The sequence below is a fragment of the Taudactylus pleione genome, unplaced genomic scaffold (genome assembly GCF_031769625.1).
Source record: "Taudactylus pleione unplaced genomic scaffold, aTauple2 ptg000726l, whole genome shotgun sequence".
NCBI lineage: Eukaryota > Metazoa > Chordata > Amphibia > Anura > Myobatrachidae > Taudactylus > Taudactylus pleione.
The window spans coordinates 5,730,950-5,752,923 of NW_028285128.1; the positions used below are offsets into that span (position 1 = coordinate 5,730,950).

The following is a 21,974-nucleotide window of genomic DNA, read 5'->3' on the forward strand; positions in this document are numbered from 1 at the left end:
GACAGTACGCCTCTCTTACTGATTATGTTGTTCAGCTTAACAAGCAACTGACTAACTTGCATGGAAAGGTGTTTTCTTCTTTACCAGATTCACAAGACACATCTGGAACCCACCACCTACAACCCGGAGACTGGGTGGTAATCAAAAGACACGTGAGAAAACATCTTGAACCCCGATTTGACGGCCCATTCCAGGTGCTACTGACCACAGCTACCTCAATCAAGGTAGAAGGGAAGCCTAACTGGGTACATGCTTCTCATTGTAAGAAAATTAACTTTCAGGTCAATGTTGCAGACCGGCTCCAAAGGGGTGAGGCCGCTCGGGGAAAAGGGGAGCAGATGGACTGCTAAGATGCGCTTGTTGTTCTGCCTGCTCGGTTGTGCTTTATTTCCTTGCATGCAGGTGAAAGGGGATAAACAAAAGAACTCTATATGGCTCCTGCATCAGCAGACGGCTAAGCAGCTGAACTCCACTAACTGTTGGATCTGTTCTCATGTTCCTGCCAACCATAAAGGAATCCCTTTGCTTAGTATCCCTATATCAATGAACGATCTTAACCTCACAGACTATAGCTATAATGTTGAAATAGATATAAATCACACTGCTCACAATGCTATCTCAGACCTAGGAATATACTTAGAAATTGCTGGTATAATCTCCCCACCCACTATGTGTATAGGGCCTATGTACATTAACCATGTGGCCGAACTAAAAGGTCACCTAGTCAACTTGCCCAAGGTATATGTTGGAGAAACTAATTGTAGGAATGTTACCTTAGTGTTTAATATGGAATACAAGGAAGCTACATGTGAAGGTGGATGGGAACTGTAATAATCAATGTTGGTGTGCAAATATGAAAGCTCTTTGTGCCCCTAGGTGTGCCTGTCCTGACCAGAAGGATGAGGATGATGTGGAGTGTAGGACCCAAATGTACAAAAATATGGTATGGTTTCAGAGCTGGTTGGGAAACCATGGTAAGATAATTCCCAGGGTACTGAAGCAAGGGCTATATTATATTTGTGGTAATAGAGCCTACTCCTAGCTCCCTATGGGGGCATGGGGTAACTGCACTATAGGAAGAGTTGTACCAGCCATAAGGCAACGTGCAAATGTCTCTTTTACCAATATGATAGAAACAGGCCCTAGGGAAACTCGATACAAGAGGGAATTGTTTACTACAGCAGATAAAGCCTGGATGTGGTTCCCTGCCTGGACAGGTTGGGGAATTGAATTAGCGAATAAATTGAATAATTATGCAAACATTATGGATGGGATAATTAATGAAACCACATGTGCAATCATGCTATAAATGAAGAAATGGCCCAAATTAGGAAAGTGACCTTACAAAATAGAATGGCTCTTGATTACCTGTTAGCCATAGAAGGAGGAAGTTGTGCTATCATAGGTGAGGAATGTTGCACTTGGATTGAGCATACACATGACCCCATAGAGGCGCACATGAATAAAGTAAAAGAATTACAGAAAAAAGCTAGAGACATATCCAAGGAGGGACGGAATCCCTTCTCCTGGATGGGGACAATTGGTGTCTGGTTTAATAATATGTTGTCAGATCTGATAAAACCCATAGTGATAGTGATAGGATTGATTGTATTTCTTTTGATTACATTGTTATGTAAAGAAACATTTACTGGTTATTACAGTTTTTGGTACTCCAGTATCTTTGCGGCCCCCTGGTTACGCTACTTACATATCTTCACTGAATAGTGAAGATACGTAAGTAGCGTAAACTTCAGGAAATACTATTTGGCCCCTTGCGGGCTTGGTGGCTTGCTTTGCTAGCCACATGGATTTACTCCCCATGCATGCCCACTTGAATGGTGGGGAATGACGTTGGATGGTAGGGAATGATGTTGGACATTAGCGTAAAGATGAGCCAGTGTCCAACGTCATTCCCTACCATCCAAGTGGGCATGGAGGGGGAATAAAAACATGTGGCGAGCGAAGCGAGCCACCGTGCCCGCAGCGTGGCGAGCGCAGCGAGCCCGCAAGGGGTGGAATAGTATTTCCTGAAGTTTATGCTACTTACGTAGCGTAACCAGGGGGCCGCAAAGATACGGAAGTATCAAATTTTTTGTTTAAATTAGATGCTCTGCTTCTTGTTTGTCATTGTTATTCATGATTCCCTGTGACTACACCATAAAAAGGTCCATCTTACCTGGCGCACAGACTCTCCTATATTTTATGTTCACATGAGTTCAGTATCTTACTCTTAAGGTGCGTACACACTAGGCCAGTGGTTCTCAAACTCGGTCCTCAGAACCCCACACAGTTCATGTTTTGCAGGCCACCCTGCAGCTGCACAGGTGTACGGATTACTCACTGACACATTTTAAAAGATCCACAGGTGAAGCTATTTCAATTGTGATTCTGTCAGGAGACCTGCAAAACATGTACTGTTTGGGGTCCTGAGGACCGAGTTTGAGAACCTGTCCTCTAGGTGATCAGGAAAGACAGTATGATTACGACATCGTAATCGTACCGTCGTTCCTGATCCCCAGTAGTGTCTGCACTGAACGATCAGTCGTTCAGTGCAGGCACTGTCCATCATTCCTGAACATGCCAATCTGTCGTTATCGGCAGATTGTGCTGCATGTTCAGGCGATGGACAATGTCGGAAACGACCAGCGGGAGTGCGCATCGCTGGTTGTTTCTGACATAAAAGTGCACGATTTGTGCACGATTACTGAGTGATTGCACGATTACAATGTCGTAATCGTGCAGTTGCTCAGTAATATCGCCCAGTGTGTACGCACCTTTAGTATGTGGTACTGTACTGCATGTGGAATATATTTGACACCTAATGTATTTTTGCATTTATCACATTGAAGGCTAAGCTTGCTGTGCAGTTTGTGCATATATATATATATATATATATATATATATAAAAAAAAAAACCTTTCAAAATCCTGCGTTTGCCACTGTCGGATAATGTCATTGGAGCAGCTCCCGTGCGTTACATGCGCTGCAGCATAAAGACAGCGGTGGCATTGCGTATTTTTCAATGACAACATTTTGGCCCTGAAGTTATCGTGCTACTCAAGACATTATATCACACCCCTATGGCATTCCTAACAATAAATGGCTTGAATACTACATCACTTAGTCTACATAGGGGTACTCGTCAGGGCTGCCCCCTGTCCCCTTTATTATTTAATTTGGCTATGGACCCTCTTATTCGCAGTTTTTTGTTATGTCAACAGTGGCAGGGAGTAAACGTCGGAGATGTCACATTGAAAGTCTCTGCATATGCAGACGACTTACTATTGTACTTTAGGAACCCACATTCTGCCATACCTAAACTTCTTCACATCTTGAAAAATTTCCACGTAATCTCCAGCTTTCTGATAAATTACAACAAAACGGAAGCCCTGGCCTTACATACAGATGCAACTAAAGATTGGAAGGATTCTTTTCCCTTTAAATGGGCTAGGACAAATTTGAAATACCTAGGTTTTAAGATTTCGAAACACATCCCTCAAACCTGTGCTGTCCCACCCGTGGGCTGGATGAGAGGTAGGGGGGGCAGCCCATCAACTAGGGAAGCGATGTGCATGCCAACAGCGTGACACGAAATGTGGACGTGCTACGTGGCCATGCCACATTTTTGTTAGCGTGCCCAAGGCTTGCACACGTGGACTTGATCCACGTGTCCCAAACCTTGCCCTCTAGGGCCCCCCAGTCTTAAGTGCTCCAGGCCTTAATCCAGCTCTGGCTGTGAGGCAGTAATGCTGACCATTACACCATCCTTGCACACAGTATAAAATTCTAAATTAATCACTCAACCTGTTAAATAAATAGCTTTATCTTCTTATAAAATATATATGGTTATATACTCTAGATTTTCAGTTGTATTTTTGCTTCACTTATATATTGGGGCAATCAGTACAACATTGCCTTATACTGTAGTTCATTTTCTACACTATTTTTTTTTTTTTTTAACTGCATGTATGATAGCTGTAACTAATTAGCATTGCTGTGGTTGCTGTGACATCATACACCTATCCTGTGACATCACAGTGCACCATCCAGTCATAACAGCCACATACGTGGGCCACCTCTAGACTCGCAAAGGGGCATCCTACAGCACTCAGGAGAGGAAAAAACCCCTGTGGGAGAAACCTCTGGGGAACCATGGCTTCAGAATCTCCCTTCCCTCTGGGCATTAAGAGGTGTACTAATAGAGAACGTGAGGGGTTCAATACTTACCAATACTTACATAGATCAGCAGCTGCTGTGTAGATAAAAGGGAAAAAGAGATGAAGACGTTGCTCGTGTATGAACAAGCAGAGTGACAAACTGTAAACAGTGGTATGGTTGTGATGAGGGAAACTTTTGAGGACATTGAAAATACCTAAAATAAGAACATTTGAGGACATTGAAACTACCTAAAATAAGAACCTCTATGCGTCCTTCAGCTCACTCACCTGCATATCTCTAGATCTCTACCCTGGGTCTCCAGCTCAGCCCCCCTGTGTCTCTCCAGCTCAGTCTCCATGTATCTCTACAGTTTACACCCTTGCGACTCCAGTTCACACACTGCGTTTCTCTAGCTCACACTCCTTTATCTCTCCATCACAGCCCCTGCATCTCTAAAGCTTACAAACCGGTGTCTCACCTGCTCACACGACTGCATCTCTTCTGCTCAGCCCCTGCATCTCTTTAGCTTGGCCCCCTGCATCTCTTTAGCTCACACTGCTGCATCTCTTCAGCTTGCACCTCTGCATCTCTTTTGCTCAGCCACCTGAATCTCTTCAGCTCAGCCCCATGCATCTCTCCATCTCACATGCCTGTGTCTCTATAGTCCAACCGCTGCACCTCTACAGCCCACCACCTATGTCTCTACAGCTTAGCCCTCTGCATGTCTTCTGCTTGCACCCGCTTCTCTACTATGCAGGCACTGCATTTCTCCAGCTCGCACTATTGCATCTCTCCAGCACATCTCTCTAGCTCAGCCCCCTGCTTCTCTCAATCTCAGCCCCATTTCTCACATGCCTGCATCTCTACAGCCCACCCACTGCATCTCTACAGCTCAGCCCCTTGTGTCTCTACTATGCAGTCCCCTTTCATCCTTACAGTTCACAACCCTGTGTTTCTCTAGCTCACACTGCTGTGTCTCCAGCACACATCCCTGAGTCTCTCTAGCTCAGCCCTGCTTCTCTACAGCACACTCACCTGTGTCTCTCCTGCTCACTCACCTGTGTCTCTCCTGTTCACTCACCTGCATCTCTCCTGCTCAGTCCCCTGCATCTCTCCTGCTCAGTCCCCTGCATCTCTCCTGCTCAGTCCCCTGTGTCTCTTCAGCTCATCCCCCTGCGTTTCTACAGCCCCTGCATCTCTACAGCATAGCCCCATACGTCTCTCCAGCTCACACACCTGCGTCTCTCCAGCTCAGCCCTGCTTCTCTCCATTTTAAATGCCTGCATCTCTACAGCCCACCCCCTTCAACTCTACAATGCACCCCCTGTGTCTCTCCAGCTCCCTCACCTGCATTTCTCAAAATCTCTACCCTGCATCTCCAGCTCTGTCCTCCTGTGTATCTCCAGCTCAGTCCCCATTTGTCTCTCCAATTCACACTCATTCATCTCTCCATTGCAGCCCTCTATAACTCTACAGCTAACACCCCTGTGTCTCTCCCATTCACACATCTGTGTCTCTTTAGCTCTCCAGCACACCCCCTGCATCTCTCTAGCTCAGGCCTGCTTCTCTACAACTCACACCCCTGCGTCTCTCCTGCTCAGCCCCCTGCATCTCTCCTGCTCAACCCAATGTTTCTCTCTTACATGCCTGCATCTCTACAGCCCACTCCCCTGCGTCTCTTAAGCTCACTCCCCTGCGTCTTTTAAGCTCACTCCCCTGCATCTCTTAAGCTCACTCCCCTGTGTATCTTAAGCTCATCCCCCTGCATCTCTTAAGCTCATCTCCCTGCATCTCTTAAGCTCATCTCCCTGCGTCTTTACAGCTCAGCCCCCTGCGCCCCTACAGCTCATCCCCCTGCATCTCTTCAGCTCATACTCCTGCTTCAGACATTACACCCCCCTTGCTTCTTTACAACTCACACCTCTGCATATTTCCAGCTCACATTGCTGCGACTCTCCAGCACAAACATCTGCGTCTCTCATGCACAGCCCTCTGCATCTCACCAGCTCAGCCCCCTGCTTCTCTCCATCTTAAAGTCCTGTGTCTCTACAGCTCACTCACCTGCCTCTCTACAGCTCACTCACCTCCCTCTCTACAGCTCACTCACCTGCCTCTCTTCAACTACCCTATTGTCTCTCCAGCTCAGCCTTCTGCATCTCTTAAGGTCACTGTCTGTCTCTCCATCTCAACCCCCTCCATTTTTTCAACTCTCCAGCTCTGTCCTGTGTCTTTCCAGCTCATGCTCTTGCGTCACTCCAGCACACACCTCTGAATCTAAGCTGCGCACACCTCTGCGTTTGTACAGCTCACACCCCTGCATCCCTCCAGCTCTCACCCCTGTGTTTCTTAGTTTAACCCCCTGCCTCTCTTCAGTTAGACAGTGCTGGTGGGGTGGCAACAGCTGCGCCCCAAGCCACAGCACCCAGGGCAATAGCCCTGCAAGCCTGTCCCTTTAGCTGCCCCTGATTACATTAATTCAAGTGCCTAATATTTACACCTAGCCCCTGAAAGTGACTGTTTTCAGGGATAACTTGCAAATATTTGTTTTTAAATATACTGCATGATTTATTTATATTTTAACATATAATAAAAAATGTTTTATGTATTTATTGACAGTCTCCATTCTTTATTGAATTCTATTTTCACAGGGTCCACAAATTATTACTGATATGACTGTAAAGCTGGCCACACACTAGACCAACTTACATCCAACCAGCCAACTTGTTGATTGGTTGGAATGAAAATCTGGTAAGGAATGGGAGTAACTGACAATCAGCAATTTGCTCCCAAACTCCGGAAAATGGACAAAAACTGTTGTTTGAACAAATTGTTTAGATCAAACATTTAACAAACTTGTCTGACGACCATTTTCATCTGTTTTCTGGCATTTAGGAGCAAATTGCTGATCATCAGTTACTCCCAAACATTACCAGATTTTCATTCCAACCAATCAACAAGTTGGCTGGTTGGACAGATAATCTTTAGATGTGTGGCCAGCTTTACTCTACTGATCTGCTGTATAACTGCTCGACACAATTATATTTTATATTCAGTAGTCTTGGATAGAGATAAAGTGTAGTAGTTGTCCAAAGCAACCAATTAACTTCTAACTGACATTTATCTAGCACAGTGTTGGCTAACCTTGACACTCCAGCTGTTATGGAACTACATAACCCAGCATGCACTGCTACAGTTTTGCTATTAGGGCATGCTAAAACTGTGGCAGGGCATGCTGGGATATATAGTTCCACAACAGCTGGAGTGTCAAGGTTAGCCAACACTGATCTAGCACATTGTTTGAAATGACAATTAAAAGCTACAGTAATTGCTTACTTTGGACAACTGCTTTCTTTCTCTCCAAGACTTGACACATCTCCCTGACCGTGTTATGTCCCCCTTTCACTTAATTAACAAGTTACAGATGTGTCCACATTAGGGATGTGCAGGCTCGGATAGGTTCGAGTTTGCACGTGGAGTTCGGATTTTTCCCTCCAAAAAAACGGAACTCAGAACGAGGCAAAACGTCATCTTACACGGACGAACATCATCATTCCTGGACAAAAGACCATGAATGATGATGTTCGTCCATGTAAGATGACGTTTTGCCTCGTTCTGAGTTCCGTTTTTTTGGAGGGAAAAATCCGAACTCCACGTGCAAACTCGAACCTATCCGAGCCTGCACATCCCTAGTCCACATACATCTATCCTCCACGCGCTACAAGTCGCATTATGGTGCGTACACACTAGATGATATGCTTCCTGAGCTATATCGTCTAGTGTGTCCCCGGCTGGGAGTGCTCAATGTCATTCATGACATTGAGCACACCCGCTGAACGATATCATTAACGATATCGTTCAGTGCCGGGCTCTCTACCCCATTCCATAACATGCAGCAACCTGACGACATCGTCAGGTTGGCCTGCATGTTAACCCGATGAACGATGATGATGAACGACCCGCGGGAACGTGCGTCGTCATTATCGTTCATCATTTTTGTGTTAAAAATGGACAATAAAGTGGACAACTGAATGATAACTATATCGTTATCGTTCAGTCGTCCACTTTAATCACCCAGTGTGTACGCACCATTACACGTAAAGCATAAGTGCAGTGTAACTCGGTAGTGCTGAGCATCTTTTCATGCAACTCTTTCCCTTTAAATGCGTCTTAATCGCAAAGCGATTTGAATAGGACACACAAGCAGCTTTTTCTGATTATAATTATCTGCAGCCTGTATATTCTGTGTGCGGCTGTAGGTATATATGAATTCGAAATGCTACGTTACAGCATCAGCGGCTGTGACACTAACGTAGCATTTCACATGAAGATACACCCGCAGCAGCACACAGAATATAGGCATGCCACATATCATTTTAATGTTAGCATATTGGGCCCAAATTGCAGGACATTGCTAGGTATGTTGCCTGTTTACCACTGTGGGGAAGCCATCACACACATGAGAGGCAGGTGCCTCCAGTGCATGCATAACGGAAGCGGTATGATATACCGCCGGACCCCTGCCCGGCGGTTGGAATCCCGACACCAGGAGGCCGGCGGAGGAGGAAATCACGATCGTCAAAGGTAAGTATTAGCTAACCTACTTCTAACCCTAACCCTCCTTTAGGGTGCCTAACCCTAACCTTCCCCCCCAGTGCCTAACCCTAATCCCCCCCTCTAAATGTCTAAACCTAAACCCCCCCTTCCCCGCCGCCTAAATCTATGTCCCCCGGGGGGGGTGCCTAACCCTAAATCCCCCCCGGAGGGGCCTAACCCTAGCCCTCCCTCCCCCTAGCCTAACCCTAACCTCCCGGGGTGGGTACCTAACCCTAAGTCCCCCCTTGTAGCCCTAAACCTAACCCTCCTACCCCCGCTGCTGTCCTCAGCGGCGCCCAGCATCACTTCGATCGGGATGCCGGGTGCCGGTCTCCCGGCATCGGTAAAATGACAGGCGTCTAGATTTAGACACCTGTCATTCAACCCTCACCGGGATAAAGTAGTCGGGAAGCCGGCTGTCGGGATTAGGTCCGCCGGCTTCCCGACTGCATACCTGCATAACACCTGTCAGCCTACACAAACTCACTCCCCCCGGTGACTGCAGATGGAGGTCACTGGGAAGGCAACATTAGTAACGAGGCACAGGCTTCAGGAGTAGGCAGAGGGGGTAGTGTTGATGTGGGCTGCTAGGTCACCATTGGTGGTTTTTCCATGCATTGAGGTCAGCACTGTAATGTAAAGCAGTGTGGCTACAGTGTAAGAGCTCTATACTAAAGTCAGGATGAGTATTTATGCATATATCATGGAAAAGTCGTCTTGAAAAAGTTCCCGATACTGTGAGAAGGGGAGTTGCAGCCTGGCTGCATTGTTAAGGAGAACTGTCTGAAGGGGGAGGAGGTGCCACCAGATAAGATCCTCCTTGCAAAGCACCCATATATTGTGTGGGAAGGGGCACTGTGTCAGGTAGCATAAACGCTAAGCAGGGAAGGAGCCATTCGATCAGGTGGAGAGAGACGAAAGGATACAGGTAGAGAGGTATCCTATAAAAGGGGAACAATGTGTGTAACAGTATTGCTGCAGAAGAGAGTATCTGGTATTGAGACTCAGGGGCGTATCTACCCATTGGCCAGGATGGCACTCGCCAGGGGCGCCGGCCAAAGGGGGGGCGCCACCCGGCAGTACCACCAGTAGCCAAGGGGTGGACAAGTCCCCCGGGCCCCACAACTGTAGTGAGAGCGGTCTGCCCTACACAGTTTACAAACAGACAGCCGCCAGCGTCGGCTATGTGTTTGTAATAGCAGCCTGCCTGACTCTCATTAGCTGCTGCGTCGTCCGCGGAGGGAGCCAGCTGGAGCATGCAGCATGTGATGGGAGAGACGTCATGACGTATGATGTCTCTCCCATGCAGGATAAGAGCGGGGGGGGACTGAGCGGACAGCGGCGGTCGCGTCAGGAGCGAGGATCAGGTAAGTTGTTTTTTTTTCTTTGTGTGTGTAGGGGGGGCACTGAAATAGGGGGTGGCCGCTACTGGGGGAAATTTATGGGGGGGTGCCCACTACAGGGGGCTCTGTATAGGGGTGGCCACTACAGGGAGCACTCTATAGGGGAGGCCACTACTGGGGGCACTCTATAGGGGGGTGGCCACTACTGGGGACAATTTAGGGGGGAGGCCACTACTGGGAGCACTGTATAGGGGTGGCCACTACTGGGGGTAATTTAGGGGGTGGCCACTACTGGTGGCACTTTATAGGAGGGACTTCTACTGGGGGCACTGTATAGGGAGTGGCCGCTACTGGGGCACTTTATGGGGAGAATGCCTGCTACTGGGGGCTTTATATACGGGTGGCCACTACTGGGGACAATTTAGGGGGGTGGCCACTACTGGGGGCACTGTATAGAGGTGGCCACTACTGGTGGTAATTTAGGGTGTGGCCACTACTGGTGGCACTGTATAGGGGGGACTACTACTGGGGGCACTGTATAGGGGGGGCTACTAATGGGGGCAATGCAGCATAGGGGGATTGCTACTGGAGGGTTACTACTGGGGGCACTGCATAGGGGGGCGCCAGTCCATTACATTGCCAGGGGCGCTTGGATCCCGTATGATGTCTCTCCCATGCAGGATAAGAGCGGGGGGGACTGAGCGGACAGCGGCGGTCGCGTCAGGAGCGAGGATCAGGTAAGTTTTTTTTTTTCTTTGTGTGTGTAGGGGGGCACTGAAATAGGGGGAAGGCAGCGCACTCACAGGACTTCCAGTCAGGATTAAATCATAAGATGCTCAGACCTTGTTTAGCCGTCATTTCAATCTCTTTTATTGGAGTTTTTCCTGAACAACGTATATTTTATGGAGGATACAATGCCCTGGGGAGGGCACCAAGGCAAGGTTTAGCTGCTTATGCGGAGTGCCGGTTTCTGTATCTTGTGTATATATATGTGTGTGTGTGTGTGTGTGTGTGTGTGTGTGTGTGTATATATATATATATATATATATATATATATATAAAATATATACACACACACGCAGTCTCAAATAATCTATGGTTTCTATCGATGGTTGAACCCATCAGCCATCGATGGTACAGTTGTCAATGGCCATCACTACAGTATACCATACAAAATGCTATTTGTTTAAAAAAAAAAAAATTCAGAAAATCGTGTTGGAAAGTTTTTAAAAGATGGTCTTGACCCAATTCAATCATAAAAAGAAACGACAATTTCGGAGCGGTTTTTGGAAAAAAAATTGTCAGTTAAGTGGTTAAGCTCCGTCAACACAGAGCGATTAGATATTGTTGATATCATTGTCTGATCGTCCCGCATGTGTTGGATGTTCGATATCGAACATCCAGCAAATGCACCAACCCCCAAACGACTATAATGTCCTGCGATCAACGATCACAGGTCCCTACAATAACCAGGCTAACCTGGTCGATATCGACCAGGTTGGCCTGCATGCACGAATGATGGGCAATATCGACCATCTGTGCCCGCGCATCGACCATCGTTTGGGGGTTGGAAGGGCTCAAATACAGGACGATATCAACGATAACGATATGATCGATATCGTTATTGTTCATATCGTCCTGTTATATCTGACCGTGTGTACGCACCATCACTCTCCCTGCAGCTCATCCTTCTGTACATATTGCCGCCTCATTAATCTACTCTCCTCTTATAAACACACAAGCTTTTAACTTATCTATACACATTAACAATCATCCACAACCTGTCGCCATAAAAAACTTTCATACAAATCCAACAAATATATTTATATCTCTCTCCTGCTGCTTCTATTATCTGGTGACATATCACCAAATCCAGGCCGACCCACATGCCACACCCACAATGGACTATAAATTCAGCTAACCTCATCAACATTGCATGCCTTCCCTTCACCCTCCAAATCACTAAAATGTACCTTATGGAATGCACGCTCTGTTTGCAATAAGCCTACATCCATAAATGATTTCTTCATTTCAACTAACCTCAACCTTCTGGTGATAACAGAAACATGGCTCACACAATCAGACACTGTCTTACCTGCTGCACTTTCACACGGTGACCTACACTTCTCACACACCTCCAGGCCTGGTAATATTATAGGAGGTGGTGTAGGAATATTACTGTCCCAATCGTTCACATACACAGTTCTCCCCCAGGTACCTTCACTCACATTTACATTATTTGAAGTACATTCTATCAGGACTTTCAACCCTGTCTCTCTGTGAGTTGCTGCTATCTATCGCCCACCTGGGCCACCCCAACAATTTCCTGAACATTTTTCTGCCTGGCTCCCTCACTTCCTATCCTCAAACATCTCCACCATCATTATGTGTGATTTCAATATCCCCATTGACAGTCCACAATCTCCTCATGCCTCCAAACTACTCATTAACCTCCTCCACTCATCAGGAGGGCCACTACCTTGATCTTGTATTCACCAGACTATGCTCAGTTTCTGAGTTCACTAATGCTCCTTTCCCTCTCTCAGATCACAACCTTATCACCTGCACACTCTCCTCCATTACATCAACCTCAATGTCAACCAAACCTCCTAAAACCCGCAGAAATATTAATGGTATTAATTTTCAACAACTATCCATCTCTCTACAGCAACTACTCTCACCAACTTCTACATTCACTTCTCCTGAAACTACTGCATCACACCTGAGCCAGATTCTAGAAAAAGCCCTCGATGAAGTAGCTCCAGCTACCCATCACACACCACGTAGACTTAGATGTCAACCATGGCACTCTAAATTAAGACATCTACAAAAACTCTCACCTAAAGTAGAACATCAGTGGCGTAAGTCTCGTACTCCAAGTGACTTCCTGTCATATAAGACTATCTACAACTTTTATCGTAATGCTCTGGACACTGCCAAATAAACATATTTCCAATCTGTAATCTCTGCTCAAGCCTCTAACCCCAAGCAACATTTTAATACATTTACATCACTACTAACCCCTCCCTCACCCAACCCACCTGCTACTATCTGTGCACAAGATCTTGCTTCCTATTTCAAGGACAAGATTGATAAGATCTGAAATGAAATGGTATGTTCTTCCTTAGCTAGTGACCTGCTCAATTCCCTACCTGAACCCTCTGGCACATTCTCTTCATTTGACCCCACAAACGATTATGAAGTATCTATACTCTTCTCATCCTCCTACTCTATTACCTCTCCTCTTGATCCTATACCCTCACAAATCAGTAAAGCTCTGTCTCCTGTGCTCATCCCACCCCTAACTAAAATCTGTAATCTCTCTCTCTATACTGGCATCTTCCCTTCACTGTTCAAGCATGCAGTGATTACTCCCATTCTGAAAAAGCAAAATTCTGACCCAAACACTCTCTCAAATTACCATCCCATCTCCCAGCTCCCATGCCTCTCCAAGCTACTTGAGAGATTTGTCTACACCAGCCTCACACACTTTAACTCGCACAACTTATTGGACCCACTTCAGTCCAGCTTTCATTCCTAACACTCCACAGAGACAACTCTGACTAAGGTAGTGAATGATCTGGTCACTGCCAAGGCTAAAGGCCATTAATCACTTCTAATACTTCTAGATCTTTCTGCTGCTTTTGACACTGTTGACCACTCTCTTCTCATACAAACACTATAATCCCTAGGTCTTAAGGACACAGCTCTTTCTTGGTTCTCATCCTACCTATCTAATCGCTCTTTCACTGTTCGTTTTTCTGATTCTGCCTCCTCCTTGCTACCTCTATCAGTTGGAGTACAGCAAGCCTCTGTCTTAGTTCCTCTACTATTCTCAATCTATACCACCTCTCTTGGTACTGAAATCCAAAAGAGCGGATTTGTTTGCCATCTGTATGTGGATGATACTCAAATCTACCTATTCTCCCCAGATTTATCACCATCTGTATTGGTCCGTGTCACTGAATGTCTTTCTGCCATTTCATCTTGGATGTCATCTCTCCACCTCAAACTTAATATTTCTAAAACAGAATTATATTTTCACCGGCCAATAACAGTTACCAACCTGATCTCTTTATCACTGTTGATAACTCAACAATCCACCCTGCCCCACAAGCTCGCTGCCTAGGTGTCATCCTTGACTCTGAATTGTCCTTTGTTCCCCACATTCAAACTGTCTAAAAATCATGTTACATACATCTAAAAACACATATCCAAAATTAGACCATATCGCACACAAGACACTGCAAAAACTCTAATCCATGCACTTATTATTTCCTGCATTGACTATTACAATAGTCTCCTTACTGGTCTTCCCAAAAACAGGCTCTCGCCATTACAATCCATTATGAATGCAGCTGCAAGGCTGATCTTCTTCTCCAAACGTTCATCGTCTGCTGCTTCGCTCTACAAGTTATTAACCAAATCACACCAACATACATCTCTTCACTCATCTCAAAATATCTCCCAACCTGACCGCTCCGTTCTGCACAAGATCTGCATCTCTCATCCCCACGCATTACTTGCTCCCATTCACAGTTGCAGGACTTTTTTCGGGCTGCACCCACTCTATGGAATGCCTTACCATGCACAATAAGACTTTCCTCTAGTCTCCAATCCTTCAGGCGTTCCCTGAAAACTCACCTCTTCAGGCAAGCTTCTCAGATTCCAGAACCACCCACATAACCTTCCGGTGTGTGACCTAAAGAAAGGTGTTTTAGAAAATTCTGATGAAACATCTTGACAAGAGCTGGAACATTTACATCAGAAACATCTATCCATGTTTGCTCTTTGAAACCGTAGCACTTCCAATCAATTAGAAACTTGAGAGTTCCTGGATTTGAGAATTTGTTTGACCTCAAATTCTTCTTCACTGTGGTTTTAGATGGAGTTTTAGATGGCTAATGGCTTGAGTAAAGATATATGAAGAATATTAGGCAGAGACGTAACTAGACTTTTTGGTGCCCTGTGCCAGAAAGAGCATTGGCGCCCCCCCCTATATTTGAAATAAGAACATACTGTAATGCACCCAAAAAGGGCTATGGCCTCATGGGTAAAGGCCAGAGAAGAGATAGGGAAGGCCAGGAGATGCTGGAGATAAAATTAGAGGAAGCTACAGGTTTTAATGATAATAAACAGGAAAATTGAAAGGCCCGAACAGCACACCCTGCCCCGCGGTGCCCTGTGCCATGGCACTGATCGCATCACCCTAGTTACAGCCCTGGTATTAGGTATATGAAGAGAGGGAGTTAACATGAGTTTGTATGTAACCAGATTGACTTGAGGAATTTTAGGGGATCCACAGATCTATGAGCCAATAACTCAGCTGCAGGAACATCAAAGAAAGCTGCAGAAAACCAGAAAAACCAGAAAGTGGGATGAAAAGGACATTTTGGAGAAGTGGTTTAACCATGACGCAATTGTACTGAAACTTCTGTAAGTAGGGAGATCATTAATAAAGTCTTTCATAAAATGGGTCCAAGGTCTTGTTAGAATAGATAAATGATGGAGAGGACTGAATGGAGCCTGTTGTGGATCATTAAACTGAGCACTTTTAGAGCAAGCTGACACAAACTGCTCCACATCTTAGTGAAACTTCCCCAGAGTTGCAATCTTTGGGTGAATTAAGTCCTACGTTCAGTACAGGAGTGTTCCCTCCCTTGGTGGACCGCTTTGGGACATCCCCAATGTTCTCTAGTGTCCCCCATGTAGGAAAAAGAAAATTGTATTTTGGCTCTTACCTGCTAAATACTTTTCTCAGATTCCATTGGGGACACTGGATACCCACCCTTACGCTCCTGGCTTTGTCTTGGGGTTGTTCTAGTTTGGTGGGTGTGTTGTGTGTGCCTACTCTTTATCTTCTGTTCTAAGGGCTTGTCTAGTAATAACTGGCTGCCTAGGGCAGGAGGTGGGTTATAGGGGAAGAGCAGGGGTGTAGGGAGGGTGGTTCCTCCTGAGCGCAGGCTCAAGGTGCCAAAGCTCTTAGAGGGCGCCCTGACGTCGGACTCCAGAAGCAGCTGTCAAATAGCTGATAGTCTGCCAGGGTGCATGTCCAGCATGCCAGGTTCTGTGGATACAGAGCAGCAGCAGCTACTGTCCTGCCTTTCTACTGCTCTAGTGAGAGATTCGGTGGTCAGAGGAGCTTGTGCAGATCAACCAAAAAACAAATACGTATGGGCGCTAACATATAGAGAGGGTATCTAGCACTTAGCAGTCACGGTCTATAATATTACCATCTATTAGACAGCAGCCTTGATATAAATGAGAAAAATTGCTGGATTCCCATAGACTATAGAATATAAGGACAAAGAGTATATAGGCGCTAGTCAAAAAAAGCTATAACTATTTATTGCAGAATATAGACAAGAAAAATCAATAAAAAAAAGTGATCTCATGTAAATAGATTAAAAAAACATATTTTAAAAACAATAAAATTAAGCACATATGTAGGGTGACATTTAAATACTGGATACGTGGTACCGCATAATATATCTAATAGATCATAAATATGCCAAAAAATACAGATGAACATGTCAATATACAGTTTGAGTTCAATATTGCAAAATGCTTGATGATGTAAATTGTATCAAACTTAAACACAATGGACCTCATTCAGAGGCGGTCGTTAGTTGCAAGCGGTCGCACTGAATGATGGCGGCCGCTTGCATCCTGAACAACCGCCTCCTTGTCGATCGCTAAGCTGTGGGTTAACACCCACAGCTCTAGCGACCTACATGGGTGATGGTCGCGATGGTCAAGACCATCGCGACCATCGGGGCTTAGGACCAGACCCTAAGGTTGGGTCTGGGCACTCGTAAGCCCCAGGGAGCTTCCTGCTCTGATCAAGCAGGAAGCTGCCCACTGACATCAGCAATGATGTCAGTGGGGCCGCCCCCAAACGGCAAGCGTTCTGGCGGGAATGACTCCGTTTGGGCAGGCACACCCCCTGCCCGCCTCCCAAACGGGGCGAGCTTTCACTCACCATCGACAGCTCACCCCGTCTGCTGCGAGACCCCTAGCGACGGAGCGTCCGTCGCTAGACGGGTCTCGCGCATGCGCACAACGGAGCCGGCTTTGTCGTGCGCATGCCCAGTGGGACAACATCGAGTCGGTTGCGAGCGCTCAGCGCTTGCGACCGACTCTGAATGACCCCCAAAATCTTTGTAAGGAGATTCCTTACTGATCTTCTTGGTGGTATAAATAAAGGAAAATATATATAATATTTTTATACTGATGAATGCGTATAGAAATTTCAACTACACCAGGGACTCAGTGTTATTGTAGAGAAAAGAAAGTCAGAATAAGGTATCCAGCTACAGCTGATTTATACCACATAATTAATATATCATATAGTATAGTGTTTAGCCTTTGCTTTGATTATTTGTAATGTTCAGAAAAAAACAGATGAACAATTGAGTACTAATGCAGATGTTAATAATGCACATTGTTCTGAGGAAGCCGCTGAACGACTAAAAGAGGCGGAGAAACGCGTTAACATTTATTGGGGTGGAGAGCAATACAAGTTGGGAGAAGGAGAGACATTGCATGATTTATATTAGCACCACTGTACAATCCAAAACTCAAGACCGTGGCTCAGGAGGCGGAACACACGAGGAGGCTGCTTTATAGCCAACAGTCGCCTGTTGTGGAGTGAGGTGCTTTTCCCATTACATCTGTAAACACCACTATCAATGTGGTCCCGAAGCGGCCAGATATGAGCAGCAGTTGAGCCGGGAGTCAGCACATAAGCCACAACGCTGACACAGTGGAAAATCCCTGGATTACGTAAGCCAAACTAAATAACTAAAAGAACACAGGTTGTATAACCTTTTTTTGCATGTATGTTCCTCCTTATTTCCATTTGAGGATAACTAAATACCCCCCACCAAACCGATATCCCCAGAATCTATGGGGTATAATTTTCTTTCTGTGTGATTTGGAATTACAACTCTTATTGTGATAAATGCATGTATTATTAACATCTGCATTAGTACTTGTTCATCTGTTTTTTCTGGACATTATAAATAATCAAAGCAAAGGTTAAACTCTATACCAGGAGGAAAAATAAAATATTCTTTCTAAACAAATGATATATATATCATCTGTAGCTGGATACCATATTTTACTTTCTTTTTTGTACAATAACACTACGAGTCCCTGGTGTAGTTGAAATTTCTATACGCATTCATCAGTATAAAAATATAATATTTTTTTTTCTTTGTTTATACCACCAACAAGATCAGTGGTGAGAATCTCCTTACAAAGATATTGTGTTGAAGTTTGATACAATTTACATCATCAAGCATTTTGCAATATTGAACTCAAACTGTATATTGACATGTTCATCTGTATTTTTTAGCATATTTCTTATCTATTAGATATATTATGCGGTACCACGTATCCAGTATTTAAATGTCACCCTATATATGTGCTTAATTTTATTGTTTTTAATATGTTTTTTAATCTATTTACATGAGATCACTTTTCTTTTTTATTGATTTTTCTTGTCTATATTTTGAAATAAATTGTTATACCTTTTTTTTGACTAGCGCCTATATACAGTTTGTCCTTATTTTCTATAGAGCTTGTGCAGAGCCCTGATTGGTGGAGCTCAGCACATGCGCATCTGACTATAGCAGGGGGAGGGGCTACAGCAGTATGTCGACGGGGATCTATCTTTTAACATGGAGGAAAAAGCTGCCGGGTCCACATAAAGGTGAGAGAGGTACCCATGTTGTGTCTGTCTGGTTATGTCTATGACCCTCCCAGCCTGTATATATATATATGTGTGTATGTGCGTGCGCACGTGTATGCGTGACCCTTCCTGCCTGTATATATATGTATGTATGTATGTATGAGTGAGTGACCCTGCCTGTATGTATGTGGGACCCTTCCTGCCTGTATGTATATATATATATATATATATTTATATAATGTGGCCCTGCCTTTATGTATGTATATGTGACCCTGCTTGCATGTATGTATATGTTTGACCCTGTCTGTATTATAAGGGCAATAATAAGTTATGTTAAGGCTGACTCGAAAAAAAATGAATTCTCCATAGAGAATTCTGGAGGGGGAGGCATTGTGTTTAAGGGGCTACACCTCAAAAGCTATAGGAGTTACCAAGCTGTCACGGGTGTGTAGAATGGTCGCTCGGTGCTGCATGCCAAATTTCATGGCAAAAAACTCTCAGTTAAGACCACTTTTCAGCAGGGGAGGTAGCGGCGTTAGCAGCAGCAGTGCAGGCGTTAGCTGCGGTGGTGCAGGATCCATGATGCCTACATCTGTGTATAAATAAAACACAGAAGCACAGACAGGATCAGTGAGATCCACTGTTAAAAGTAAAATTTTATTAAAACTTACATGCACACACACATGTACACACACATGCATACACTATCTCACATACTCACCTATGTATCCCTGAAGCCATTCATGTCCACTTGTCCAAGTAGATAATCCATAGGGTACCTATAATAAAAAGTCCCTACTCACCTCCTCCTGTACGTGGATCACGTCCTCTTTGTTCCATGTTGCATCCCCGGACTTGGCAAAAAAATCAAAAACGCAAATACCCGGACCCACGAACTTAATACTGTCCTCTAAGGACAGTACTGCCTGAATGACAGCTCCGCAGCGGGATTCCACTACAGAAATCCCAGTGCAGAGCGCTCATTGGCTGAGAGAGGTGAGCCTTCCGTCTACCAGCCACTGAACGGTTCCCACCATTGACTTCAAAGAAGGTGGACTGCTGTAGGGATACTTGACATGTATACAGTGATAGCTGAATAAGACACAGAGAGAAGGTCAACAGCTGTAGGGCAATCACTTGTGCAGCAGTGCAGCATCACTGGGGAATGGTACGCCATCCAATGCCTGCCGAAAGTACTGGATGCCATTTCCAGGAGCTATCCAAGAACTCACGCTCTTGCTGCCCTTCTCTGTCATGACAATGCACCTGCCCACAAGTCTGGCCCATGAACACATCCAGGAGTTTGGTCATCAGCCGTACAGTCCAGCCTGGCCCCCAGCAACTTTTACTTGTTCCCACAAATCAAGCACAAGATGCGTGAGATTTGTTTTGAGTCACCAGAAGCTACAGTGGAGACCATTATCCAGCATGTAGAAGACATAACTGCTTCGGACTGGTCCATCTGCTTCACTAAGTGGTTTGAGTGCATTCAACTCTGCATAGATGCCTCTGGCATCCGGAAACTTATAGCACATCCCTCGTAATTGATTGGAACAAAGTATATGGAGAAGTATCTTTATTTTTAAAATGAAAGTGATTATATCAATGATCTGAAGGAATTAATTTTAGGGGCTAGTTTACTTATTTTACAAAACAATTATTTTTATTTTGATGGCACTTTTAATCTTCAACATATCAGGACAGAAATGGAAATTGGGTTTGACCCCAGTTATGCCAAGTAATTTATGACCTACTGGGAAAGTAAAGTACAGGATTCTGTCTTCCTCTTTAAACACTGATTTATTACTTATAAATCTAATGCTTTCCTATCCCCACTCATGACAGAAGTTGGCAACAATTTGAATATTACTGAAAGCTCCATGGTACAACAACCTAACTACTAGAAGGATCAGAACTCGGTCTACAAAGAAACTCCAAGCTACCCCAGCATTATTCTCAATGGCACTTCCTTTATGGTGGCAGAACTGCGGATGATATAAGAACAAATTATGGAATTGTTTATCTGTTCTACAAATTGTTAAAGGAAAATACACATCCTTACTTAAATAAAATCAGAAATGTAACTGGGATTCAAACTTTTCTTATGTTCCAAAACCATTTCTTTTAGGAATACAAATCAAATTATAGAATCAATTTATACTCTGGTAGCCTGTGCTGTCTAAACTTAACTACTTTGTGCCCAGACTCCTCCAGTGTCCTCCATGGAATTAGAGAAAAGGATTTATTGGGTAAGAATGAATCCAATTTCCAGACTCATTCCCATACGGAAGGTCCATCACAAGCTCCTCAGATATGTGGCATTAGAATTATGCTAACTGACTTAGTATGCAAACACAACCTTTACAGCTATGTGTGCAGCACTACAATAATACTATTACATTACTACACTTACAACTATCCAGGTCAAACAACCAACAATACAGTGCAGAGAATGCAGAGAGACAATCAAGGGATATACATATGCAAAAAGGCAATTACACTAACAGCCTACGTTTCATGGGGGTCTGACTTTTACTATCACCATTTTCTAGAGCTGGGTACACACTGGCCGACATAACAGGCAATATATTGTGTGTGCAGCGGCCATTGGGTACCAGCGTCGGCTGTCCGTCTTCTGTGCTGCGCAGCCGATAGCAGATATATCTGTTCATCGTGCTGTGTGTACAAGCGGTCAAACCGCCCGTATACAAGGTGGAGTGATGTCCATGTTTAGCATAAAGATTGTGTAAGTGAAAAGGAATGTTCCTTATATTGAAATACTGTATATGATTAGTCAAATCTTATGATTGCGTCTGTGATAATAACATCCAATCTAGTAAATAGGTTCCTATCTATTCCCTGATGTCTAAAGTATTGTATTGTCTGGTCCTAATATTTGGGTGTGTACCCAGCTTTAGATAAAATGTAATGCATGGATATAGCTGACAGACCCCGAAAGACAGGTGTCCCAATGGAGCCTTACCTGTTAGTCTTCATAGGAGTATGCCCCACTTTACATGCATCTGTAAAATAATGCCCCCTCTCTCCCCCCCAACACAGGGTCTACAAGAAAATACTCAATAAATCATGGAGCACAGCCCCAGTTTTCTTGCGCTCCACACCAATTAAACAAACCCTATACTGTCAGTGCATAAAAGAAAACTATATATACAAAAAGTACAATA

At 44.7% G+C, this 21,974-nt stretch overlaps 1 pseudogene; it reads left to right on the top strand.

The window, feature by feature from the left end:
• The first annotated feature begins 543 nt into the window (after positions 1-543).
• LOC148477319 (uncharacterized) overlaps positions 544-21,974 on the top strand; it is a 137,560-nt pseudogene continuing 116,129 nt past the window's right edge.